Source organism: Psammomys obesus, unplaced genomic scaffold, assembly GCF_907164565.1.
Source record: "Psammomys obesus unplaced genomic scaffold, mPsaObe1.curated_primary_1811, whole genome shotgun sequence".
Taxonomy (NCBI): domain Eukaryota; kingdom Metazoa; phylum Chordata; class Mammalia; order Rodentia; family Muridae; genus Psammomys; species Psammomys obesus.
Window position 1 is genome coordinate 43,540,764 of NW_026585895.1, and position 26,368 is coordinate 43,567,131.

Here is a 26,368-nt window from a genome sequence, read left to right on the forward strand (position 1 = left end):
GCCAACCAGGATGACATGAAAACCTGTCTTAAAAAAAAAAAAAGAAAGAAAAATCCACTCTCTCATCTTCTAAATTCAGAACCTTGGTGACTTGGTGACATTCTCAGATTGATGGGTAAGAGCTCACAGCATTTCGAGCACTTTCCCTAAGCATTTATCATCAGGCCTAAAGTACAGTTGAGGGGTGGAAACTGTGATCCCTGTGCTATGTGGACATGTTGCTCTTTTTCTGACCACCACCCCTACTTCCACCAAGTGTCATTTGTGTTGGTTCAAGAGCTTCAGCATGGCACATAGACTTACAATTAAAGGAAAGGAGAAATTGCAATGGCATCTACTAACCACCAACAGATAAAGTGTACTCTCTTATTCCTTCAGTCTCAATATCTAGAAACCCAGATATTTTCAACAGCACCTCAGAAACTATTGTCTCCCTTTACTCTATTCTTCCAGTTTTCCCCCTTATATTCATGTGTAAGAAGAATGACCAGAGATACCAAGACCCCAGTTTCTACTCATATATCTGGGAAGGGATGAAATTAAAGCCATGGTGAGTCCTGGCATGCCTTCCAGCAATAATTCATGCACACAGGTTACAGGAATAGAGCATCAGTCTTGGCTTCGAATCCTGCACATCACCCACCAACCCTGAGAGGTTTGGCAGCTTCTCCGAGTCTGAGTTTTCTTACCTAGGGCTGGAGCAATGGCTCAGTGCCTGAGTTTGGTTCTCAGCATCCATGGCAGGTAGTTCATAACCACCTATAACTCTAAATTCATTGGGATCTGATGCTCTCTTCTGGCCTCCAGGGCACCTTCACTTGTGTGACATACACACACAGAGAAAGAGAGAGAGAGAGAGAGAGAGAGAGAATTTAAATCTGAGTTTTCTTATCCATGGAAGTTAACAGTTTTCCACCTATACAGATTTAATGGTAAGACCCAAAGTGAAGTTGTTCTTCATAAATATAGCAATATCTCAAAATGCTTTATAATGTAGCAACATCATCATCATCATAATCATAATCATCATCATTGTCATTATTTTGGACATCTGAGTCTCTCTAGGGAGACACAAATTCCTATTAAGTCACCTCATCCTCCTCAATGTTGGGGTTCTCCTGGAGGGCCAGGCTTCCCTCCCATTCCTGTGTGCTGTTTCACTGCCCAACAACCCATTTCCTCACAATTCTTTTTTCAGTGTAACACTCACCCCCAACCCCATACTTGTCAATTCTTGTTTTTTCAAATCTACCTCTTCTGACTTATAAGTGAGGAAGACAGTTAATTGAGATGAAGGCAGATCTCACTGGAATCCCAAGTTGGTCCTCAGTAGCCATGGCCCCTTCTGAAAGACACCCAATCTCTCTAACCTCATTTCCTCACCTGTAAAATGATGATAAATCCAACCTCATTATGAGAAGGTCACAGAGAGAAAAACAGAAGCGACTCAGAGATCTTAGACGCACATGCTCTTCACCTGTCAGTCAGAGCTGTCCTATTTCTGCCATCCTTCCCTTGTGATGCCCTGCTTCCTCTCCAAATAGTGGGAGCATAGAGTATTATACCCAGATCTACTATCCCCTCTCTGGAAGTAGCCTGCACTGGCTCATGGGGAATCCGTCTGATGCACTCTCGTTTCTTGGGAAGAGATGTAGGCAACATGTCCTGCAGGAGCCAAGGCCTGCTGTCTAGGACAGTTTATCTCTTGGGTTGCGACCCTTGGTGGAATATACAGATGCCCTGACTATGGTGTGTGTGTGTGTGTGTGTGTGTGTGTGTGTGTGTGTGTGTGTGTGTAAGATTATTTGTATGCACAAGACGGGGCAAAGTGAGTCACATGATTATGACTTTGTGAACGTCTACAATAGTGTGGTTAAGGACATGTGTGAATGCATGTGGGGGGGTCATGTGTCTGTGTGAAGCTGCTGGACATGATGGCACCCCAGGAGCTAACAGCAGGCTTGTTGTTGTTGATTTCTGGCACCTGAAATTGCTGATTTCTGGCACCTGACACTCTGTGAAGTGTCTCCCACCTGGCCATAGCCATGCTTTGGTGACATAACCATGCTTTGGTGATTTACAGTCATGCTTCCTTGGAGTTTCTCATCTGAATTAGGCAGGGTATTAAGAGCAGGCAGCTGATGAGCTCTTTAGGAAAGTTTTCTAGTACATTTTATGAGTACTCAGTTGAGTCCACCTGCTCAATGAGTGCGTCATTACCAATGACTGGTATCTTTCCATTGAAGCTGCCTCTTGAGCAGCCACATTTTGACAATGCAGGGTTAGTCATTAATTTCCATTAATTTGAGAGCAAAACAACTTTTTTTTTTTTTGCAAAGTCCCATAATTCAGACTTATCACTAACTCACAAACACACTCCCATTAATCCAAACTAGGAAAGTTCTATTATTTAACAGCAATATATACTGTGCCCAGGGGAAATAACTACAAGGTCACTATTTACAATTCAATAATAGCACCATGAAATCATAAACATCCCCTTATCAAAACAGAGTGGACTGGAGCCTAGGACCTTCTACATACTCCCCAAAGTCCAGAGAGAGAGAGAGAGAGAGAGAGAGAGAGAGAGAGTTTTCCCAAAGCCCTATTGGCTCATATGACTCCTGTAACAGAACAGGTGCCCTGATAGCCTTTGGTGAAAGAAATGGTCATTGAAGTGAAATGACTACAAGCAAATCTCACCAAGTGCGTTAGAAAAAGCAGAAGCAATTACATCCAAAGGTCATAGTTGTGGTTTGTCTCAATGTATGTGCAACACTTACATACTTGTGCTGGGTTTGAGCCCCCAGAACAACTAATGAACATGAGAAAAGAATCAGGGAAATCTCTATAGTCTTAGTTTCTCAAAAGCTGAAAGCAAGGGTCACCCTTGGCTGTGGAAGTAGGAAAGATGTCATGGTTCGTCATCTCAAGTACTGTGGAATATTGTTTTAGAGAGAGCAAGGGCCAGGGCAGGAGGCTGCCTAACAAGTTGTTTTTTTCCTGCTTCTCAGTTCTTCTGTCCATCTGTCCTCAGTGCACCTGCCAGGCTTGGAGCTGGGAGATATTGAGGCTTTGTCAGCAGCTGATGACCTTGTAGTCTAAGGAAGGGAGGTAGAGTCAAAATACAGTTATCCTGACCAGCTTGGTTTGTGAGGTAGAGGGCAGCACAAGGGCCTGTGGGAGCCAAGGAAATGGTGGTAGATGTGGTGCTTGGGGTGTCAGGAAAGGGGGTGTTTGTATGGAGCGGAGGTAGCCAGGCTGTGTGTTGTAGACTAAACTGTCTTCCAGAGTTCCGTATGTAGAGCCCTATCCACATTACCCTGGAATGTGGCCGTATTTGGAGATAGTGCCCCTAAAAGATAGTGAGTTAAAATATGATCATTTTGGTGATGCCAACCACACCAGTGTCATTATAAGAAAAGATCTGAATACAAGCATATGCAGAGGGAAAATAGTGTGAAGACAGGCAGCAAATGACCATCTGTGAGCCAAAAGACACTTTCCCCAAGGGAACTGTCATGCTCACAGCTTGATCTTGGAAGTCCACTCTTCAGGACAGTGGGGAGACAAATCTCTTGTTTAAGCATCTTTGTGATGGTACTTTTGCTGGCTAGTTCCATGTCAACTTGACACTTGGGATCATCGGAGAGGAGGGAGCCTCAACTGAGAAAATGCCTGTATAAGACTGGGCTGTAGGCAAGCCCACAGCATTTTCTTAATAAGCAATTGATGGGGAAGGGCTCAGTCCATTGTGGGAACATCCCTGGGCTGATGGACCTGGCTTCTATTAGAAGCAGCCTAAGCAAGCCATTGGGAACAAGCCAGTAAGCAGCACTCCTCCATGGCCTCTGCCTCAGCTCCTGCCTCCAGGTTCCTGTTCTGTTTGAGTTCCTGTCCCTATCTTCCTTCAGGGATCTGGAAGTACAGGCCCAGTAAACACTTTCCTTGCTTTGGTCATAATGTTTCATTGCAGCAGTAGTAGCCCTGATTAAACAGTGGTCCTGGCAGAGTGAGGCAGAGACAGGATAGAGCCTGTCCTGCTAGAGAGTTGCAAGTTTCCAGCTTCTATGTGGGTACCCCTGGTCAGGGCAGAAGGGCAAGGCTATGCAGTTCAGTGTTGGAAGGTGAGAACTGGACCTTTCATGCTGAAGATTATAGATTTTCTTCATATTTTATCATAAAAAATAAGCAAAAAAAAAACATTTCTGGTTGCAGGTGAGTCCCTTCAGTAAAAGGCTATTATAACAAGACCACAGACTTTAAGGAATATTTCTCTGTGGTGTCTGGTACAAGAGAACAGAGCAGGAAAAACACAAGAAGCTAGCATATCTAGATTTGAATTTTAGCATCTCACTCACTCCCTCCCTCCCTCCCTCCCTCCCTCACTCACTCACTCACTCACTCACATAGCTGACAAATATTCACATTACATCTACTGTGTGCTGAACACGGGTAGGCACTGGGAATATATCAGTTCCCCAAACAAGAAACTGCCATTTTCCTGGAGCTGCCCATGCTGGAGGAATTGTGGGGAGGGAGAGGGGTGGACAGTCAGTCAGTCAGCAGAATGAAGACAGTGTCAGCAGAGGAGGTAGGGACCATGTCAGTGGTGGCTCTTCACAGCTTTCCAGCCCCTTCCAGAGGACAGAGGTCAAGGACCCAGAAGCCAGTTTCCAGACAACCTCGATGAATTTGACCAGAACTTTACCTCAGAGTGATGGGGACAGAGGTACAAATGGGATAAGCTGAAGGATAAGCAGGAGCGAGGGGGCTTCTAGCCCTTCTGAGAATGCAGAGATGAGGGCTTATGGGAAGGCAATTTCCCCCAGAGGTCAGGGCAGCGGATCTGAATGCTGACAGAGGGAACGGAGCGGGGAAAGGATAGCTGAGGAGGGAATCGTGCTAACCATCATGAAGGGAGGTTCTGGACTTCCCAAGCGGACACCAGCCCACTGGAGGCTCAGGGCAAATGCTCTGGCCAGGACGGCAGAGGAGCCAGCTCAGGCAGGCAGGTTTCAGAGCAGGGGTGGGGGAAAGGAGCTGGCTGGAAAGAGCAGCCGGGTGAACTTTCCAGACGTGTGTGAGATACTTATCAAACCATGAGCAGCTTAAAGCCTGCAGCTATTGGGGACATTGACACCACAGAAGTCGGCAGAGGCTGGGCCGCTGGGCCTGGTGAAATAAGAAGGTGAGGTCATCAGCTGAGCAAAGGAGAAAAAGAGTAGACAAAGCTGTGCATGCATCGCCTCAGGGTGGGGAGGAGGCGTGGGTCAGGAAATCATCCTCTTGCCCTGAAAACATTCCAAGCTGTCTGGCAGTTGAGAGCCCACATCCTAGACAAGTTACCAGGCCTGGACCCCTTTGTGCCTGTTTGTGCACTGGGTCTGACTCTGGGAGGATAAAAGGAAGATGAAACCTATGACAGCGTTCACCAGAGGTGGGGACAGTGACCCAGAAGAAGCAGCTGTGTTCTGGGTCTTGGGTTGGCAGAAGAAGGGGGAGCCACGACCAGTTTTTGCTTTTAGCCCCTTGGAGAGCTTGGCTAAGCCCTTCCCACCTCAGCATGGCAGAGCCGCACTCCTCTGTATATACCAGAATGCGTGGCTCCGGGGACCCGTTGCCCCAGCTTCCTCATCTACATTATTTATCACAGTACAGCAACCGTACAATTTAGGTGAATGTTAAAAAACAGTCCAGTGTGTTGTGTGATATTTTTTCTTTTGCATTCCTGGGTAAAGAAAAATTACTGCAAGGTGGTTAATTATTTCAAAAGACAAAGTCCATGAAATAAAATAAAAATAGACTTGTTGTCCATAGAGAATGTGAGAAACTAGGAGGAGAAGAACCGTGCAGAGAGCTCTGTCCCATAAATGAAATAAATAAGATAAACTACTGTAGCGGAGATGTGAGGAGGGGCAGGTTCTCTTCGAGCCTGACACCTGACCAGAGAACAGACAAGGGATAAAGAGTGCCAGAGCACGGAGGCCGGGGCACCTGTTGTTTGGGAAGTGGCCAGGTGGCTAGGACTCCCATCTGAGTCTGGGCTGACTTGGGAAGTAACCGCAATGGAGCCCTGTGTGGCGGGTCACACCCGCAAAGCCAGCACTCAGAGGCAGAAGCAGGAGAACCATCCTTGGGTCTAGCAGAAGGGAGTAGGAAACTGTTGAGGACTTTGGCCTTGGGATACAGGCCAGGGTACAGCTTTGTGTGAGAGCAGAATGGGCCTGTGGGACGAACAGTGGAATAAGACACACACACTCCCCTGGCAAGTGCTAAACTGTGGGGTCCTCTCCAGTCGGTCCTGCTGGTGCAAAGGATCTGGAAATTTCTGATGCCCAAGGCTGTGGGCTGCTTGCTCAGGGGTTATGGGAAGAGCAGAACCCAAGCCAATTGTTTTTCCTAAACTTGTCCATCAGGGAAGTCACTGGAAAGGGGCTATGAGTGGAGGTAGGGAGAGTGACAGGAGTCATGGGGGGTTGGGGAGACAGCCTCATGGTTCACCCCATTTTAAGGAAGTGGGAAGCCAGGTTTCCAGAGATGGAGAGCTCAAAGCAGCTGAGACATATGGACTGTGTTTCACTGGCCCATGCCCTATGGGATGACGTGAGTCCTTGCTGTCTTAATTCCTCCTCCAGGAAGCCCTCCTGGCTCATTCATTCCTCTGCTTCATGTGTCCTTGCCGTTGGTTGTCCCCTCCTGTTGTGCTAGCCCTCTGTGACTGATTTTATGTCTCCTTTCCCACCGGTGTCTCTAGATGTCAAGCGGATAGGTCATCGGTAGAGAAGCTCTGATTATCAACATGTATTTTCTTTATGGAGTGGATGTGTCACTGACTGAATAGACTTTCTTGCTCCCCATGCAAGTAGGGGTGCAATGACACCCCCGGATTCTCTTCTAACATATGGGGAGATCCAGTGACTTGAATCAGTCTGTGTTAACTCTATTGTGATTGTTTGTGCCTATAGCATATAGCAGGCAGTGTGTGCTGATGAAATGAGACGGGATTCTCGCTGCTCAGGTGAAGGGCAGCAAGAGCCAGGGGCAGCTTGCCTCCAGTGGGGGTAGAGCCCCTGTGAGGGAACAGATCTCTGTGGGCTTGCTTGGGGCCCAGTGCTGAGAGGGACTTCAGATGAGAAGTCAAGTGGTCCTGCCCACAAGGAGAGACACCGTGGTCCACAATGCCAACAGGAAGAGGCCCCAGAAGCAGAGTCCACAGGTGTGCTGGCTGCAGCCAAGAGAAGTGACCACAGAGAGCTCAGGTAGGGCTGAAGCCTGGTTCACTCAACAGCCCTCAGTGAGCTGACTGATGGAGAATGGTGTAAGGGGATGGCAGTGCCAGAGGACTGTGCTATGCCCCGCAGCCATGGGCAGAGGAGAGGGAGCCAGGCAATGTGACAAGGAAAGACAGGTTGTGATCGACGTAAAATGAAGAGTCAAACTCCAGAGATACCTCAAGGGGCAGAGGGCACAGGCAGAATGGAGGGTAGATCTTACTGCCATCAAGATGGGAATGAATATATGATGCTTGATATGAAGGGCCAGGCAACCTAAGAATGGAGAAGGCGCTGGAGCGCTCGGGCAAGGGTGATCAGCTCAGATGGTACGGGATTAGCCTATGATCGGGCCCCGTGGTTCCTCTATGTGCTCTGTTGAGGGAGAGAGAAAGGGTAGGCATGTCAGGGCACGCACCATGCCCCGAAGCTCACACATCTATCTCCTGGGTGTGGACGTAGCAGATTGGATGGGCAGGGACAGAGGACGGGGCTCAGCGTTTCCCTCCAGCCCCTGTGGACCAGCAGGTATGAGGATGACCAAATCCTATCCGACCCTCCAGGGGCCTGTGCATACAGTCCATTGTGGGGCTACAGGAAACACAAGCAGCCCCGTCCCAGGGGAACAGGCCGGGGAAGTGAATCTGAGCTGCCTCGGAGGGGTAGGGATCTTCGAGGAGGGTGTTTCCTTCTTGAGGAGAGGAAAGCTGCTGGGTCCTGGAAGTGTTCTGTGACTGAGACAGCTTGTAGGCAGGCGCACGTCACCACCCTTGTGGTTAGCGGGAGTGTTGAGCATGTGTGGGTGCCTGTCTGAGGAAGAACGGGTCCCGTGTGTGCTCGGATGTGGGTGGAGGACACACATTGGCAAGTGTTGTGTGAGCATGTATGTGTTTGTGTGCGAGTGTGCATGCCTGTGTGTGTAAACCAACATTATGAGTGTCTAGTGGTAGCTGTGAGCAGGATGGTGAGAGCGGCTGACAATTGTTTTATATGTGTTGTGTGAACCCTTCCAAGGGTGAGCGTCTGTAGAGGTTGTCATATCTGAGTGTGCACACTGGAACATCTATGGCTGTTCAGTGCTGCCTGGGCCTCAGTTTCCTCACCTGTAGGCTGGAGCTAATCTGCGCCGTCTCGGAGGGTTGCTGTGAGGAGTCATCGGGGCTGTGCGTGCCCGGCGCTTAGAGGAGGGCATGGGTGCTGTAGCCTTTTGCTGTTTTTCCCACTCAGGTGAGTTTTCGACCAGGAGCAGTCATGCTCTATGCTCCCCCGTAAGCGGGGGCAGTGGGTCCCAGCTGGGTGATCCCTGGCTACCCCAAGGGAAGAAGGAGGAGGAAAACTGCAACCCAAAGCTGGACCCAAGCCAGCTCCCCTCCCCAGGGCACACAGCCCCTTCCCACAGGGAGCCTGAAGGCCCCATCCTGCCCTTCTGCTCCTGCCTCCTACCTACACAAAGGACTGATGGGAGAGAGGGGTGTTGAAGTCAGACCAGCCAAGGGACCAGTCCCTCCCACTCCACAACCTGACAGCTGTGGCCCAATTAAAATCAACAGTTCACAGGTGTTCGTGTAATGACTCACACGCCGGCGCTCCACTCCCTTTAGGGCTCTTTTTAAAAAATTTAGAGCTCTTTAAATTTTATTCACCCACAACATCAAACCCGGGGAGGAAGTAATAAAAGGGGAGGGGGCAACCCTGCACACGCATGCGTGGTACACGCTTGCCCACTCACGGGCACACACGCAACCACCTTGGCCGCATCAACGCACGTTTTTGCGGGTATCTATGAGCCCAAACACTCACCCCCCACACACGCTTGAAGACTCAGCCTTCCAAATACACATCTCTCCCGACTGCTCACACAGCCCGGATGGCACACGCCTTGCTCACATAGACCCCAACTGTAGTGGTTACCAAGTGACCCACAAGCTCAACGGCCGAAAACAATCCCCACTTAAGATCGCACAGCTCCCGTGGGTCCCAAGCCCCCTGGATGAGGTCTTGGGAAGCTGAGTCAGGATGCCCACTGGGCTTCATTTTCATCCAGAGGCTCTACTGGGTAAAATCCATGCCAAAGCTCCGTCCGGTCATTGGCAGAATGCAGGGCTTCGGCGTTATGGGGACTGGTGGCTCCAACACTGCCGGCAGGGGGGCCGAGGCCCACCGTAGCCCCTTGCCCAGCTGGCCTCCTCTGCAGGGCCGCTCTGCACGGCCAGCAGGAGGGATTTCTCCAGCTTTCACTAGCAAGATAGAGTTGTGCGTGTGTGTTCCTGTGGATCTTCATACATGGCTGTATACTACCTGTGTGTGTACGTGTGTGTACATGTGTGCATCTCTGCATGCTCATGTGTACATGTGTATTCACCCACAGGCCTATGCAGTAGACGTATATGTTGCATGCTTTCGTGCAAATAGATGTATAGTATATTCGCGTATTATCTTTATCCACGTGTGCTTCTGTGCTTGTGTATGTACATGCAGCCGTGTGCAGATATGTGGGTCTGTATATGCATGTGTACTGCATACATGCCCACACATGCATGTGTGCTTATGTCATGCATCCATGTGCATATGCATGTAGATATATATGTACATGCATGCACATGGATATGGACACGTGTTTATGTCTGTGTGTACCTGTGTGCCTATGCCTGTGTATGTGTGCATGCGTGGGCCTGCTCCGCTTCTACAGAGCCACCGAACTGTCCACTTCCAATTTGTGCGTGTCACCACACGTTTGCCCTGCTCCGGTAACGAGCCCTGAGATACAAAGAGAATGCCTAATGTCTGGCTTGCTGCAGACACACAGCAGCCATGCTGCAAAGCCGCCCTTCTTCCTTCTGATGAATGTGCTTTTCTGTGAGCACACAGGAAGAGCACAGACGCTCTGTCCTCGCTCAGCTTTATCCTTTCGCTGAACAGTGGGGATCTGGGTTGTCTCCTTCCCCAGACACACCCGAAAGCCTCTTGCATTCATTCTAAACATCTTCCTCAGTATTGGCTTCACCCCAGCCTTCCAGCCTCCAAACCACGCTCCCTCCTTCTCGTGCTCTCCACAGTCCTTCCTAATGATGCTACTCCTTCCACTGTGGCTGAAACTTGGCAGCAGCCTAAAGTGTGGGTACCAATATCCCCCTGTTCTCTCCTCCTCCCTTGCCCTCACACCTGTATTGTCCGGATCTGCTGAGAGAGCCTGCTAGCCCTTCCACGCCGGTGCTTACTAACAAGCCTTAGCTTTCTGTGGACACTCTGACATCCACTCTCCATGGGAGTGCAAGCAACAGGGTCCAGGCACTGTGGAGCAGTGGGTATCATGGTGTAGGAGATGTACAGAAAGCTGTCTGCACAAGGACTTACCAGGCCTCCTGGGACACGATCCGGTAATGATGCTGAAACTGCCTGCTGGGCCGTGGCTGACCAGGACTCACTTTTGGGTTAAAAGTGCAGAGCCTGCCTGTGTTCTACCCTGTAGAAGAGGCAACGCACAACCTCTGGCTCTGCGGCTGGGCAACAACAGCAATGAGAGGGGAGGGGAGACCCATGGTTGAGGAAGGACCACATAGTAGACATTCTAGGCTTCAGGGCAAAATGATCCATCCAAGGATAGGTCTGGCACTCGCACAAAGTCGAATGCACAAGCCCGGAGCAGCTTGCCAAACTCTGAAGTGGACAGTGTGAACCACTGTCCTATCAGAAGATCTTAGCGAAACAACAAGACCGCTTGGTCAGATCACAAAATTGGGTCACACCATGCCCACTGTGACAGCGTGCATGTGAGTGCATTTCAGCTCCTCCCCACTTCAGGCACCTGGGAAAAGGGAGAGAGAAGGTCCAGGTGTGGGTCTTCTCAGGGTCCCTGCCCATCACTGTCCACAATGAGGACGCCTGAGTAATAAACATCCTCATGTCCCACCTCTGCCACCTGCGTCCTTTAGCATTGGTCCCCATACCTCCTGTCCAGCCCTGAAGTGGCTCCTCCTGTCCTCCTCTATTCTCTACATCACCATGGGAACCACCTTTCCGAAATCTCACCACGCTATGCGTCCAGAGCCTTCCATGGCTCTGCAGGGCTGGGAAGCCCACTCTCCTTGGTTAAGCGCAGCTGACCCTATTTTGTTACCTACATCTCTCATTTCTGGGGCTCACGTTTTCTCTCTGGAGAAGTTTTTTCCCTCTCTAGAAAAAATTCTGACACATGACATGCACACGTTCTGAATTCCATTCACAGGGTTACATTGTGAACATCAGTCAACAGGCCCCACCATTGATTGGTCCAGAGACTATTGGAAGCTGGGCTGGCCCAGAGGCTGTGCTGGTTAATTTTTGCCAACTTGATGCAAACTAAAGTCACCTGGAAAGAGGTGACTTTATTCCCCAGTTAAGGGATTGCCTCCATCGCATGGACTGTGGACATGTCTGTGGGGCATTTTATTGATTAACAATTGATACAGAGCGCAGCCCACTGTGGGCGGTGTGACACTTAGGCAGGTGGTCCTGGGTTGTGGTAAGTAAGCAAGCTGAGCAAGCCACGGAGAGTGAGCCAGTCCTAGCCATGCTCCTAGCACTGTAACCAACAACAGAGTTTATTCCATCTTATAGGTTACAGTCTATCATGAAGGGAATTAAGGGCAGGACCTTAAGCAGAAACCTGGAGGCAGGAACTGAAGCAGAGACCATGGAGGAGTGCTGCTTACTGGCTTGCTCCATAAGAGGCCTCCTTAGTCAGGCTGGTCATGCTGATCCAGGGGAAGAAAAGGCCATGTAACAGAGAGACAGGAAATGCAGAGGCAAGTGTAGAATCTGGGACACAGAACAGCTACTGGGCTAGTTTGGGAGTGGGGGTAAGGTCTTACTCTATCAATGAAGCACCCACATCTCACCACCATCATCAGCCAGCCAGCCTTTGATATCCTCACATGGACTATTTCCCAAGAGGCTCCTGTTACTAGAGGTCAGGAGTGAAGTTGCCAGGATCTAACTGACAGTCAGTGAGCGGCTCTACCCTGAGTAGTCAGAACATTAACCCTTTAATAACCAGAGGGTAGAAAGGCACAGATGTCCCAGAGGCAGGCCAAGCTGGTGGCAGTGCGTGGAGTCAGCTATTCTTGCCAACTGAACAAAAATGCCCTAATAGCTTGTGATGCCACCTGAAGTAAGCCCGGGAGAGCTTGGAAGGCCACCTGTGCAGCCAGAACCTGTTTCCTCCAGACCATGCCAGTACAAGTCTGCTTGCGCTGCCATAATGCAAGGCCACATGCTGGCTGGCTCAGCCTTTGGAACTTCACCTCCTCCATTCTGGAGGCTGGGACATCCACAGTCAAGATATTAGTCAACTGAGTCCTGGGGAAGGGCTTTCCTCCTGGAGGGTAGACGGATGCCTTCTGGCTGTTTTTATGTGCCCTCTCACCATGATGGAAAGGAAGGAAGAGAGTGGGGGTGGCGGTGGTGCACACCTTTAATCCCAGGCTCAGGTGGGGGAGGCAGGTGGATCTCTGTGAGTTTAAGGCCAGCCTGGTCTATAAAGCTAGTTCCAAGGCAGCCAGGGCTACACTGAAAAAAGCTGTCTCAAAAAAAAAAAAAAAAAAAAAAGAAGAGAGAGCGTGAGTCCTTTTCTTCTACCCTATGACTCATTTTTTTCCAAAGGTCCATTCTCCATATAGGGTCATAAAGGGCATAAGGGCTTCCATACACAAACTAGGGAGGACATGTCAACATACCTTCCGCATTCACTCAACAAACACTTTAGTGGCAGCTTTGTGCCAGGTACTGGGGGGTCAGTGATGTCAAGGGCAGAGCCAGCTCCAGACCCCTTCATGCAGCCTTGATGGCTTAACCACCATTCTCCTGGCATGTCACTCCCTCTGGGATGTCCTTTCCTACTTTCTCTGACAGGTTGAAGTCATGTCACCCTTTAAACTGCCCCCTGGCAGAAACCCTCCCAGACCTCCAGTCTGTGAGCATACCTCCCTGTGCCCGATTTATTCCTATTCTGCTCATAATCACCTTATTCTGGTCTTTCAGAACCTACCCCGACCCACACAGGCCTGCAGTTCCACAGACCTGTGTGTTTGTCCCCCTTCTCCCCAAACACATACAGGTCAAGAGCTTTCAGAGGACGAGGACGGCGGCAGGGCTGTCTCCGTGCTTCCGGGCAGCAGCTGGCTTTGAGAGCAACACCCAGCAAAGGTGATGACCACCCTCTTCCCATTCGTTGGCAGTTTAATCTTACAGTGAGTGCAGTTGTGCTTTGCTGACAGTGGCTTGGAGAGGAGAGGAATAAGTGAAATGGGTGATGCTCTGGTCCCATGGGGCAAAGTCAGCCGCATCCCCCCACTTGCTGACTGTACCCCTACCTCCCCCATCCACTTCCTGCCTCCGCTTTGCTCAGGTTTCTGTTCACCTGGAACCGCCAGGCACTCTGATCTCTCGGCTCTACTGCCTCTGGACCTTTGCACATGCTTTTCCCTCTGCTGGTCACTCTCTCCAGCACCTCCCCCCTTTCCTCTGTCTAAAGCTGCTCCGGTTCCAGGAGGCTGCCGTAAATCCCCCAAGTCTGGTCCTTTGGTCTCCACGCCCCACCCCCACCTCTGTGAGCTCCCGTAGGTCCCTGTGTTTCTTGCATAGTATTCATCATCGTCACCATCTGCTTAATTGTCTGTGCCTCGGATAAGAGCCGCATAGGCAGCAGCTGCCACCAACTGGTGTGACATGGTGCCCCTAGGAACACTCTCAGCGCCCAGATGCCGGGCTCTGGTGCGGTCCGCACACCAGCAGCAGCACCCCAGGGCCTGTTAGAGACTCGGTGCTTAGCAGCCCTGCTCTCCCAACTCCGTGTGATATTTTTCAACAAAACCCAGGGGACTGCTCTGCGCATAAAAGCCTGAGAGCCGAGTATCTGGGTCAACGGTTCTCAGACTCCATTTCACACCGATCTCAAAATCTCCCTCTGCCTGGGTCCTGGGTGGACAGCGCCTGCACTGCTGACTCTGGCTCTCTGGGTTGCTGAAATTACTTCATCCCCAAACTAACGTGCAGCAGGCCTTAAAAACAATCTAGCCCCAGCAAATGTCTCCTGAATGAGCGGGGCAACCTTACTGAGCAGTTCGCATAATCCCCAGTGTGAATGAGGACTGCTCCCACTGTTCAGATGAGGCAGGATGAGGCTTGAGGTCGGGTTAAGAATCCTTAGACATAAGCAGCAGAGCCCAAACCATCTTCCCGGACAGGGATGGAGTCCTTAGGAATCAAGCCGGGGCTCTTCCCTGGTTCCTCCTCCTTCAACGGAGAGAAGCCCTTGCAGACATGAGGGAAAACAGGTCCCTTGGGGCCTTAGGAGGCAAAAACACACATAAATAAAACTTGAACCCCAGTGCCCACTGTGAAGATTAAGCATATATTTATAAAAATCCTCCGAGCCGCGGTTCCTCAGTTTCACGTTTCATTTACGGCAAACGCAAATAGCTTGGGCAGAAGTCTCTGGAATCCAGACAGCTTCAGGTTCCGCAGCATCTGCGCCACAGGCAGCGCAGGAGGCACCGGGATAATTTTAGCAGAATGTGTTATAAACAAGATCTGCAGAACAGCGCGGCGGGCTGAGTTTTGAAAACTTAGGATTCTAAATGTATAAATTGTTTGGAACATTTAACATCTAGTCATTAAGCAGTCGCCCTCTTGCCCTCCACTTTCCGTGAGATGCTTGCAGCGCGGCAGCCTCCAGCTGACACACCCTCCCCACCAGGCTGTGATACACACAAACACACGCTCACGGGCATCCATGCTCGCACACACACAAACACATGCATGAACACACATGCGCTTACAAGCACCCATGTGCACACACACCACGCTCACAGGCACCCGCCCACACACTCACACACTCACTCACACTCACACAGAAGACAGAGCCACACTGAGGCAAAGCACCCCCTCGCTGCTGTCCTTGTGGAACATTTCTCAGGAATTTGTCTTTTCTGACTGAATTGTTTACACCAGCCTTGCACCTTAGATTCCACATATGTGCCTAGGACAGAGAGAAAGAAGTCGGGGCAAGGGTTGGGGGACAGGCCCTGGAGCCCCCCTTTTACAGGAGATAAAACTGAGGCTGAGAGAAGGGACCTGCCCAAATCAGAGAGAGAAGCGAGTCCAAAGACGGGGGTTGGTCATGTGGACAGCACCTGCAGCCAGGGATCATGACGGCCTCATGAGCTTTCCATTGCAATAGTGGCGTTCATCTTCAAATTCCATCTTTGGTTCTTTTAAAGATAGAGTCTGAACGTAGCCTAGTTTGGCCGAAGATCACTGTGTAACTCTGAATTTGAACTCATGACAATTCTCCTACATCAGCCTCCTGACTTCTGTCTGGCTAGAGCTATCACTCTAGCTAAATAATCCATTTTCAATGGTGTGTGTGTGTGTGTGTGTGTGTGTGTGTGTGTGTGTGTGTGTCAAGAGGGTTAGGATAAAAGTCTAAAAGCAGCATTTTAGGCATTCTATCCTTCCTCACCCATGCCATCCAACTTGGGGACTAATGGAGAAAAGATAGGGTGTTTTGTTTGTTCTTGTTTTAGTTTGTCCATTTCTAGTGGGTAATGCCACATCTCTGTTCAAATTTCTTTTCTTATTATTTTTTGGATTTTTATCTTTATACAACATTAACTCTATGGTCTGAAAGATGGAAACTTAACTCCATTTAGTTTGTTCTCCCTCTCTCTCTCTCTCTCTCTCTCTCTCTCTCTGTGTGTGTGTGTGTGTGTGTGTGTATGTGTGTGTGTGTGTTTAAAGCTTAGCAATTACTTTTTAATCCTCCATGGGAGCTGGTAGGATGGCTCAGCAGGTAAAGTTGCTTGCTGAGAGTCTGAGTTCAGGTCTCCAAGGCTCCACTGACTCCTGAAAGTTGCCCTCCGACCTCACGTGTGCTTGATATGACAGACAGTTCATTTAGTAGTTTCTTTGTGTTTAAACCATAATGTTTTTTACATATTTGGTTTTTGTTTGTTTTTACCTTTTACACTTTATTTTCTCCTTTTTATATATTTTTTATTTATCGTGTGTGTGTGTGTGTGTGTGTGTGTGTGTGTGTGTGTGTGTGCTGCAGTGCAGGCAAGAAGGCCAGAGGACAACTTGCAAGAGTCAGTTCTTTCCATTTGCCTTGTGGGTCCCAAAGATCAGATTCATCTTTAGAATCAAGATGAGCCATCTTGAATGCACACTTTATTATATTTTCAAAGTTTTTAACTGTCTTATTTCTCCCCTAGTCAAGCATACTGCCAGCTCCTCAGAAATTTACCTCCCTCCCCTTTCCTCTCTCTTCAGAGACTCACTGACCAGTTCTCACTGTCTGTCATCCTGGGGTTTATGGTCACTACAGTCTTGGATTGGATCTGACATTCCAAGCCAATTTTGCTCTTTCTTAGTTGACTTATTTTTGCTAGCATGAATCTTAATTTGCCATCCTAAGGTGTGTGTGTGTGTGTGTGTGTGTGTGTGTGTGTGTGTGTATTTCACTTACTGATACTTCATTCTGAACAAAACCCCTGGCAGTCACAGCTGAGGCTCACAGTTTCAAAGTGTTGATTCATTGTGCTGTGGCAGGCACGGCAGAGCCACGCCAGTCATGATGGCTGGGACATCAGACCAGCAGAGGCTCTTTACGTCAGGAGACAGAAGGCAGAGAGGAGGCTGGGAATGACCTTCAAGGTGTAGGCCCACTGCTATTGACCTCTTTCTGCTGTGTAGACCCTACCCGCTAAAGGTCCACAACCTTCCCAACGGACATTCAAAACCAGAGCCTGTGGAGGACATTGCAGAATCCAACCATTACAGGACACGGGGAATTCAAGTTCTGTGAGTTGCTGAATCTTTAAAAATACTCTCAGTTGGGTGTGCTAGTGCACATCTTTAATCCCAGCACTGGGGGAGGGAAGAAGCAGAGGCAGACAGATCTCTATGAGTGTGAAGCTAGTGTGGTCTACAGAGTGAGTTCCAGGACAGCTGGGGCTACAGGAAAATCCTGTCTCAAAAAATAAGTAAAACAACAACAACCCAACAACCACAACAAAACACTCTCTTCTTTGCATTTAAACGATGGCCAGTAAGTTCCAGGAATCCTCCTGTCCCCTCTTCCTCAGCTCTGGGATTACAGATATGTCCGTACAAACCAGGCTTTTTTACATGGGTGCTGGGGTTCCACACCAGGTCCTGGTGTTTGCATGGCAAGCTCTCTACCAAGTAAGCCATTTCCCAGCCCCAACAGTTTTCAAGTAGATTTAAGGAAGGTCCTGACTGCAATCTTGTTGGATTGTATGTTTAAATGATGACCTTGTCTTTGCTTGCTGTAGCCATTTCTCATTTTGATGAAGCGAGGTGGGCACCATTGCCCCTCCTTCACACAAGAAGGACCTGAATGAAGCTCAGAGAGGCTGCATTTCTTGCCCAAGGTCACGCAGTCAGGACATGGAGTCTCCCAGGGAAATTTCAGGTACTAAGCAGGGCTAAGAGTGCAGTGAAATCCAGACTCAGGAGGCACAGTGCTCTGAAGAGGCCCTCTCAGAGAGGGAAAGAAAATGGTCAATGAGTTTACAAAGACTTGTTTGCCATCACAGAAATGCAAGTTCAAACCACAACAAGGTACTATCCCTGTTAGAGCAGCCATTGTTTAAAAATGCTGCCCGGGTGTGGTGGCACACGCTTTCAGTACCAACACTCAGGAGGCAGAGGCAGGCGGAGCTCTATGAGTTTGAGGCCAGCCTGGTCTACATAGCAAGTTCCACACAAGCCAGGGCTAACCAAGGCTACATGAGACCTTGTCTCAAAAGAAAAAAAGTAATTCTGGTGAGGATGTGGGGCCGGAGAGGGCGGGAAGGGAAGGAGACAAAGTGGAGGACAATTTATACGATGAGGGTAGGCATGAGTACAGACACTACAGACACTATGGGCAATCTACAAAAGTACCTCAGAGACCTAAAAATAGAACTACCATGTGATCCGGCCATCCAGCTGCTAATTACTGAAGCCAGCATGTCGCAGAGAGGCCAGCACACCTGTGTTCACTATTGCTCTGTTCTCAATGGCCAAGATCCTAAATCAGTTCCGATGCCATCGGTGGATGGAGGAATACGGAAAATGTGCATATACAATGGATATCATTAGCTATAAAAAGAGAATGGTGTTCGGTCACTTGCGGCGAACATGCAGAATGTGCAGGGACTCCTGGGGCGGAGAAGGTGGGGGAGGTAGAGAGAGGTCAGACAATAGATCACAAAGCCAGACAGAAGGCTTGAGTTCCAGCATCGATGGCGCGGTGAGGCAATTACGGTTCGCCATAACCTGTTACCCACGTTACTAGGAGGTAGGAGCAAGAAGTGCTGATGCTTTCACACACAAAGCCATGCTGGAGACAGACACACTCAAGACCCTGATCTGAGGAAGACACAGCCTTTGTTGAATTATCACAGCATCCCCCATAACATGAATACTTAAATAGTAATTACAAACAGCAACTAGAAGTTAATACTTTAAGGAAAGGAAAGGGAAGAAAGTATTTGTAATCTTGTATCTCATAAAGAGTATGCTTCCAAAATGGATTTTTTAAAATGCTTTACTCAAATACAGGAAGTCAAATGTTCAGTTAAAGATCGGGTAAACAGTTTGAATAAATATATTTTCATGAAGACTTACAAGGCAGGTGTGGTGAAACACTGGAGATGCTGAGACATGAGGATCAGGAATTTGAGACCAGCGTAAAATACATAGCAAGTGTCAGGCCATCCTGTGTGATATCGCAAGTCCTTGTTAAAAAAAAAAAAAAAAAAAAAGCAAGGACAAACAAAGCACCAGTAAGTCTTGCTACTATTTGGAAGGTAGAGGCAGAGATCAGAAATTCAAGGTCATCCTCATCTGCAAAGTCGGTTTTAGGCTAGCCTGGGATACATGAGCTCCTGTGTCAAACAAAATCAAACAAACAAAGACCGACAACAACAAAAAAACTCACAAGAGCCAATATGTGGATAATGTCTCAAAAGGTTGTTTTTTTTTTTTTTTCCAAAAGAAAGAGACAAATTTGACAGAAATAAGAACTAGGAAATGAAACTAAATGCCATGCCTTCACTGTGGTGCAGTGTGATGGGAAGACCCACCTGGTGACAAGAGTGACTTCAGAGAGGGCAGTGGCCTAAGGAAGCGAGCTAGCGGAGCTAGGAACCAGCTGTGAGTTCTCCTACCAGCTGCCCCTGCTTTAGCGCTATGTTTGTCTTAAAGGATACCGTGGGACAACTCCAGGCCGGGAAGGACACAAGTCTCTCTGGAGAAGCCCCCACACCCCACCCACTTCCACCCACCCCAAGCTCCCAAGAACAGGCCCTGCTTCTAACCATAGCCTAGCTTCATGAAAGGCAGCAGAAAAAAAAAATATTATATAAAAAAAACCCCTTAAACACACACAAAAATAGGCTAGCATAATGAACCCCTTTGGCCTAGTTTTGCCAGCCTTGCTTCTTGAGTGCACCCCTCACCGTCGTGTGCTTACAGTACATCAGAAAACCTTCACAACAAGCCTGTGCAATACACTGGTCTCCTGTGTAGCTCCAGCTTTTAGCAGAGAAAACGGAAGCTCAGAGATATTCAGTCATTTACCTGAGGAAGCCCAGCATTGCCAGAACTCCAACACAGGTCTGCCTGATTCTAGGTCCTGTGCCTCTGTACGATTCTCAGCTGCTGGCAAAAGAAGGGAGGGGAAGGAGGATCAGGGCTCACACCAGGAAGTGCTGGACCACCCCCTCCGCTCCTGTCACCACACACACACACACACACACACACACACACACACACACACACACCCTGGCCAGAGGGGGGGCCATCTTGGAATATGTATTGATCCAGGAGAATGGAATAGTGGAGCCTAGAGTGCTGCCACCTCTGACTTGATCTTGAGTCACGTGGGAGGGAGACTGTACCTCACAGAGTCCCTGGGGAGTTTCAGTGACACAAGCAAGGAAGGTGCCAGGCACACAGTGGCATTCCACAAACGACAGCCACACTTATTATTATTATTATTATTATTATTATTATTATTATTATTATTATTGTCTAAGCTCAGGAGAGACATGCTGGTTTTTAGGATGCTGGGACCCCCGGTCAGGGCCTTGGTGGACTAGGCAGACATTCCCCCACAGTGTTCCGTGCTGGAGCCCAGCCTGTGCTGGGGAGGCCTGAGGACCATGTTCCTGCTGAGCCAGACCTCACCACCAGCTTCATTTAGGTCCACAGGCCTCGCTGCACAGCAGAAGCCTCGCCTGGCCAGCCCACGGGAGCCACTGTGGGGGTGGCAGGGAGAACTGAGACTTTCAGGGCTGGAAACTTCTCTCCATCCTGTGCAGACCCCCCCCCCCGCCCATGTGGTTGTGATATGGTTCTGAATGCAGGGCGTGAGCAGTCTCAGTAATCTGTGTGCGTCACCTGGGCGCCTCTGTATCCGTGATAGCCTGTGGCCTGCTATCACGTGGCCAGTGGTGATCTGTGTATGTGTGTGTGTGTGTGTGTGTGTGTGTTTGGGGAGTTATGTGAAGTGTGTGGTTCAGTTTGGCATGTAGAGTATGTAGAGTGTGTGTCAGGGACACACGCGTGAAGCATGAGGCCTGTTCTGGCGTGTACCAGGGGTATGGTACATGTAGAGATGGACATGAGCGTAGAGGGTGTGGTATTTGTCTTTCCAGTGTGGAGCAGTGTGAGGTGACGGTTCACATTGTGTGTTTGTGTGGGGTGCACCGTGTCAGATCCGTGGCTCACGTTGTACACACATGAGAGAGAGTCTATATTTGAGGTATGGGGGGCAGGCAGTAGCTGTGGAGGCCTGAGGGTGTCGAGCGTGGGGAGATGTGTGGTGCGCTGTGTGGCTGGGAGGGGCATGTATGCATGGGGTATGTAGTTTATGCTGACATGTTTTCGTGTGTGAGGAGTGTGGTGTACGTGGAGCGTTGAATGTGCAAAGGCGTGGTATGTATTGTGTGTGTATATGTGTGGTTCATGGTGTATGTGAGGGATTCTGTGTGTGTGTGAGTCTCCAAGTATTGACTGTAAGAGGGTGGACCGTGCATAGCTCACGTTGGTGTGTGTGAGGTGTGTGGCACGAGGCATCGTGTGTGCAACAGGAGAGGAGCCACTGACTGACGGTCTCGGGCGAATGTTCGCTCCTTGCATCCCAGCATCTTGCTGACACTGATCTGGGCCTGGGAACGTCTTTCCTGAATAAACATGATGTCATTTCCATTCCATTCAGCCTGCGCCGGGACAGCTGCTGTCAGCATCACTGAGGGAAATGCCACCTCGGCCCTGACAGCTGCCACTTGGCACACTTTGTAGAAAGCTTCTCTGGGAAGAAGAAGAAGAAGAAAAAAAAAAAAAAACAGCCAGTCATGCAGATGCTATTTAAAGTATGTTGCATCCTGATGAGCCTCGTGGAAGAAGCTAAGTGAGCTGGGGGACGTGGAACCTGGGCTGGGCAGGGAGTTTGGGGAGCAATGCACGTCCTCCGTAGGTCGGGGGGTGAAAGCCATCCCTACCTCCCATTTTACAGGTGAGCAAAATGGAGTCTAGAGAGAGCGAGGGCTTTCCCGGGACCAGAGAGTGGATTGTTGATAGAACACATAGGCAGGGTGTGATAACCAAGACCTTTAAGGTTAACAAAACCTGCTACCAATGGAGGAACTTAGACGGTAAAAGAAGAAAAGATTGTCCCAAGGCCATGCTCACCACAAAGCTGGCCTGAGAGCTGGTCCACCATCTTAAATACATAGACCTCCCCTGTTTTGTATACAGTAGGTGCTAGGCAAATGCAGACGATGTGATGTTTCACCTTCATGCCAACTGACTAAATCTGCAATCACTTAGGAAACACACTTCTGCATGTGTCTGCAAGGGAGTTTTCAGAGGGTTTGACCAAAGAAGGAAGACCCATGTGGATGGCACCGTTCTTTGGAGCAGAGTCCTGGGCTGAGTAAAAGGGAAGCAAAGGTGGAGGTGAGCATCTGCCTTCAACTCTCCCTGTTTCCTGCTGGACTCCCAGTGTGACCAGCCATCTCATGCCCTCCCTGCCACGAAGGACTGTGTACCCTCAAGCTGTGAGCCAAAATAAACCCTTCTTCCTCGAAGTTGTTTTGTCCAGTATTTTGTCTCAGCGGTGAGAATGGCAACTGACGCAGGTGGCTCCTTTGGGTGGATGACCCCCACATGGCATGAGAGTCCACCCATTGTCATCATGCTGCTGTTGGATTCAGTGCAGTATCCAGCAAGGCTGATGAGACAGAGAGCGTCCTTCTAAAATGGGCTGCGTGTCAGATGACTTTGCATCGTGGGCTGGTGGAGGTGTCTGAGTGTGGTTCAAGTGAACCGGGCTAACTTGTCACATCTCTGTAACAAAACACCCCGGGAAATAACTTGAGAGAGGAAGGCTTTTATCTTGGCTCAGTTACAGTTGGCTCAGCCGGCTCCATTGTTCTGTGAGGTTGGACCACGGCAGTGACAGCAGCAGCCAGGGACTCAAAGTGTCTACAGCCTCAGGGAGGGGCCTTGTGTGTCTTATACATTTCAGCTCTTTTACAGCTTCTTGAATCTGACTAGCCTCCCTCCTCCCTCGGGGGTGGGGCATGGATGGGGGAACATTTTGGTTCAGAGGGAATTGCTACCAGACAAACATCTTGGTAGAAGGGCCGAGTGGGGGAAAGCTGCTTGCCTCCTGAACACCAGGAACAGAGAGAAGGACCAGGAACAAAGTGTGTCCTTCAAAGGCAAGGGACCAACGACCTACTCCCACCAGTTTCCCCCAGCCCTGTTCGGTGTGGATCAGTCCATGCATGGAATTAGATGATCCAGTCACCTGTTGATGAAACTGTTTTCACCTCAGTGTTTAGCATATACCAGTTCTCCCTGACTCGGCTGCATTCCCTCCTTACATGTGCTTTTCTTAGGAGGTCCGTTCTCTGCCTGTTAAAATCCCATTCATCCTTCAAGACCCCATTTCTGTATCAGCTCTTCAGTGGGATCCAGTGCATAGTTTAGAGCTCTGGACGTTCCTTGGTCCCGCCCTTTGCCACAGGAAGTTAAAGCACACGGTCTCATTCACCAGCAAGCTCGGAAAGGGTTAGAATAGTGTCTGCCCTCAATGCCAAGTTCAAGGTGACAGAAAACAGTTCTGAAATGTTTACTGGATGCAGGCCCTGCATGTTGACTCACTGGCAGCTGCTGGTTTCAGAGACACCAAACAGAGGAACATCCCTGCTGTGGTTCTGAGTTTGGGTCCTGATAAAAGAAGGCCAGCTTCTTTGGAGTCACAGACTTCGGTCCCATTATCCTTGTGAGCCTCTCTTGACTCTGTGGACCAACTAAGCTCTCCGCCTACGGCCTGCTCGCTGTCAGATGCTGAAAGCGCACACTTGTGGGCACTCAGGTCATCAGCCTTGGCTGCAGAACCTTTACCAGTTAACTGTACACTTTTCTTAGCGTGCTGGGAGAAGCAAGAGGACGTAAAAGGCCGTCTCCAATACAAACATACACGAGCAAGCTAGGGGCATTGTGGTTTTCAGCAGTAGCAGGTTTGTCTACCATGTTTGAGGTCCTGGGTTTAATTCCTAGCACCAAAAAGGTTGGTTGGTATGGCCTGGAGCTGCAGTTTAACTATGCTCTTTAAAAGGCCCCTGCTTGTCAGGTTGTGATGCAGGATCGAGGAATAACACAATTATCTTGTTTAAAACTATGGAAACGCCCTCTTCTTCCAGCTGCACAAGGCCAGATGTTTTACGCCGAGTCCAATCAGCAGTTTATCGCACCAGATAACACACCAAATCGACAGGAGAATCCAGTTTTCCCCCAACAAGAAACCTCCTTGAGTTTCAGAAATGCAACGAAAGCCATGTTTCTCATTAAAATTTTCTTTTGAAAAAAAATTTTTTTTTTTCATAAAGATCGTGTTGAGCTTTAAAACTATTTATGTAATTAAGTTCATGTTTATGTATGCATGACTGTGTGTATATGTGTGTGCCGGAGCCCTCAGAAGTGAGAAGAGAGCATCAGACCCTAGACCTGAGGTCACATCACAGATGGTTGGGAGCTGCCATGTGGGTGCTCAGAACCGAACCTGGGTCCTCTGCAAGAGCAGCCAGTCTTCTTAACCATTGACACAGCACACGTGTGAAGGTCAGAAGGCAACTGCATGGAGGCAGGTGTCCCCTTTCCCTGTACCCGGGTTACAAGGACAGGTCAGGCCTGCATAGTGAGCACATTACTTAGCTCTCTTTCCAGACCAAGATTACGTTTCTATGTGAATAGCTAATCGGTTCTTTGTCCTTTCTTAATAACTCAGTAAGCACTTCAAGTTTTAGCTTTCAAGTGTTATAGTAAATATCACTTAGCTAATAATATATTAAGCAATACTAATAAACACTGATTGGTAACCATTTTAAGAGCAAAAAGAGATCCAAAGACTAAACATATGAGACCTACCTAGTGGAGATTATTGTCTATACTTTCCAGGCAGGAAAACCAAGGCTCAGGGAGGCAAAGTGACTTCGCATCTGTCACCCATGTGAGTGTAGCTGCAGACTCCACAGTCCCCATACCAGGGTTGGTATCCTCGACAGCTCTCCGAGAATTTCCGCTTTCCTGTCTGCCCTGTCCTCCCCGCAGCTGGGTGATGCTGGCATACAGCCTGTCGGACCACACAGGGCTCAGAGAAGGGCAACATCTTTCCCCCAAATCCGGCTGGTATAAGCAAAGCTGGGATCGGAGGTAGGCTGACCCCCGGCTGTGGAATGTGCCTTCTTCCCAGCATTCTCTGGGGAACCTGAGAGTGTCTGTGACACCAGTTCTCAGTTAGACTCCTGAAAGGGTGACAGCTGCAGGTGGCCCTATAATAACTACTCCATCTGTACTTTGTAATCTGAATTCAGGCTGGCTTCCATGTCTTATGTGGAGGTGGGGGGGAGCGTGTTCCGCATCCCTGGAGAAAATGCTGTACCTCTCTGTTAGAACAACAAGTTGTTACATAACTACTCAAACAAAACAATTTGGTGACTGAGTGATTGATTCATTCGAGAGATGATCAAAAGGGACAGAGAGCAGACAGGTCAAGGGGAAAGAGGAAGGAAGCTGATGAGGGCAACTAAGGCAGGACTTCACTTGTAGTCTATGATGGCGCCGCTTGGAGCATGCCCCAGAGAAGCTAGACTGAGGAAGAAGGAGGCTGCCATGTTTAGCCACTCATTCCCTCTCAGGCTTGACCCTTCCAACCACCCACAGCTTCCTAGCCTCCACCTGAGGCTGAGCTCGCCTTGACACACCACCATAGGTAAAGAGATACGGGAAGTCCCTGCCTGGTTGGATCCTTTCTGGGAGAGGGAGTTGGGAGCTGGCAGCACATGCTGTGTACCCTCAGCCAAACCTTCCATAGTCTGCAGATCTTTGATGGCACTCCTCAAAGCCAAGACTCCATCCCAGGCACTGCTACCACCGAAGTGAGAGAAAGGAATGTTGTAGAACAGAAGGAGTGTTTGGGCTGTGTGTTAGCGATTACCTCAGTAAACGTATAGCAAACAACCCTCAAGTCTGACGACAGGTAACAACCATTGACTTGTACTCAGTACACTGTGGCTGGGCTGGGCTCTTTCTAGTTTCCTGAGACCCCTTGGATTTGGCTCAGGTTTTAGGTCAAGTCCAAGTCTGCTCCACACAACTCATTTTAATAGGCAGGGATATTGTAACGATGGATGGCCGATGACCCAGGGTAAAACACACAAATGCCTTCACAACTCTGCTTTCTTCATGGAAAAGTTACTGCTGGCCAAAATGAGCCCCAATGTGGGAAGGGGTGCTCTGTGGCTCCCCTGAGAAGACGGATCCCCTGAAAAGACCGATCAGGGGGCAGAGGATGTGGTCCTGTTACAGAGAAAATGACAATACGGAGGAGGCCACAATCCTCTCTAAAGACTAGGAGCAAGGTCAGCTCTGGGCCCAGGTAGTGTGACTGAGCCTCAAAAATGGAGGTTGGACAACTGGATGTGGAGGGGTACACTTTAATCCCAGCACTAGGGAGGCGGAGGCGGGCGGGACTC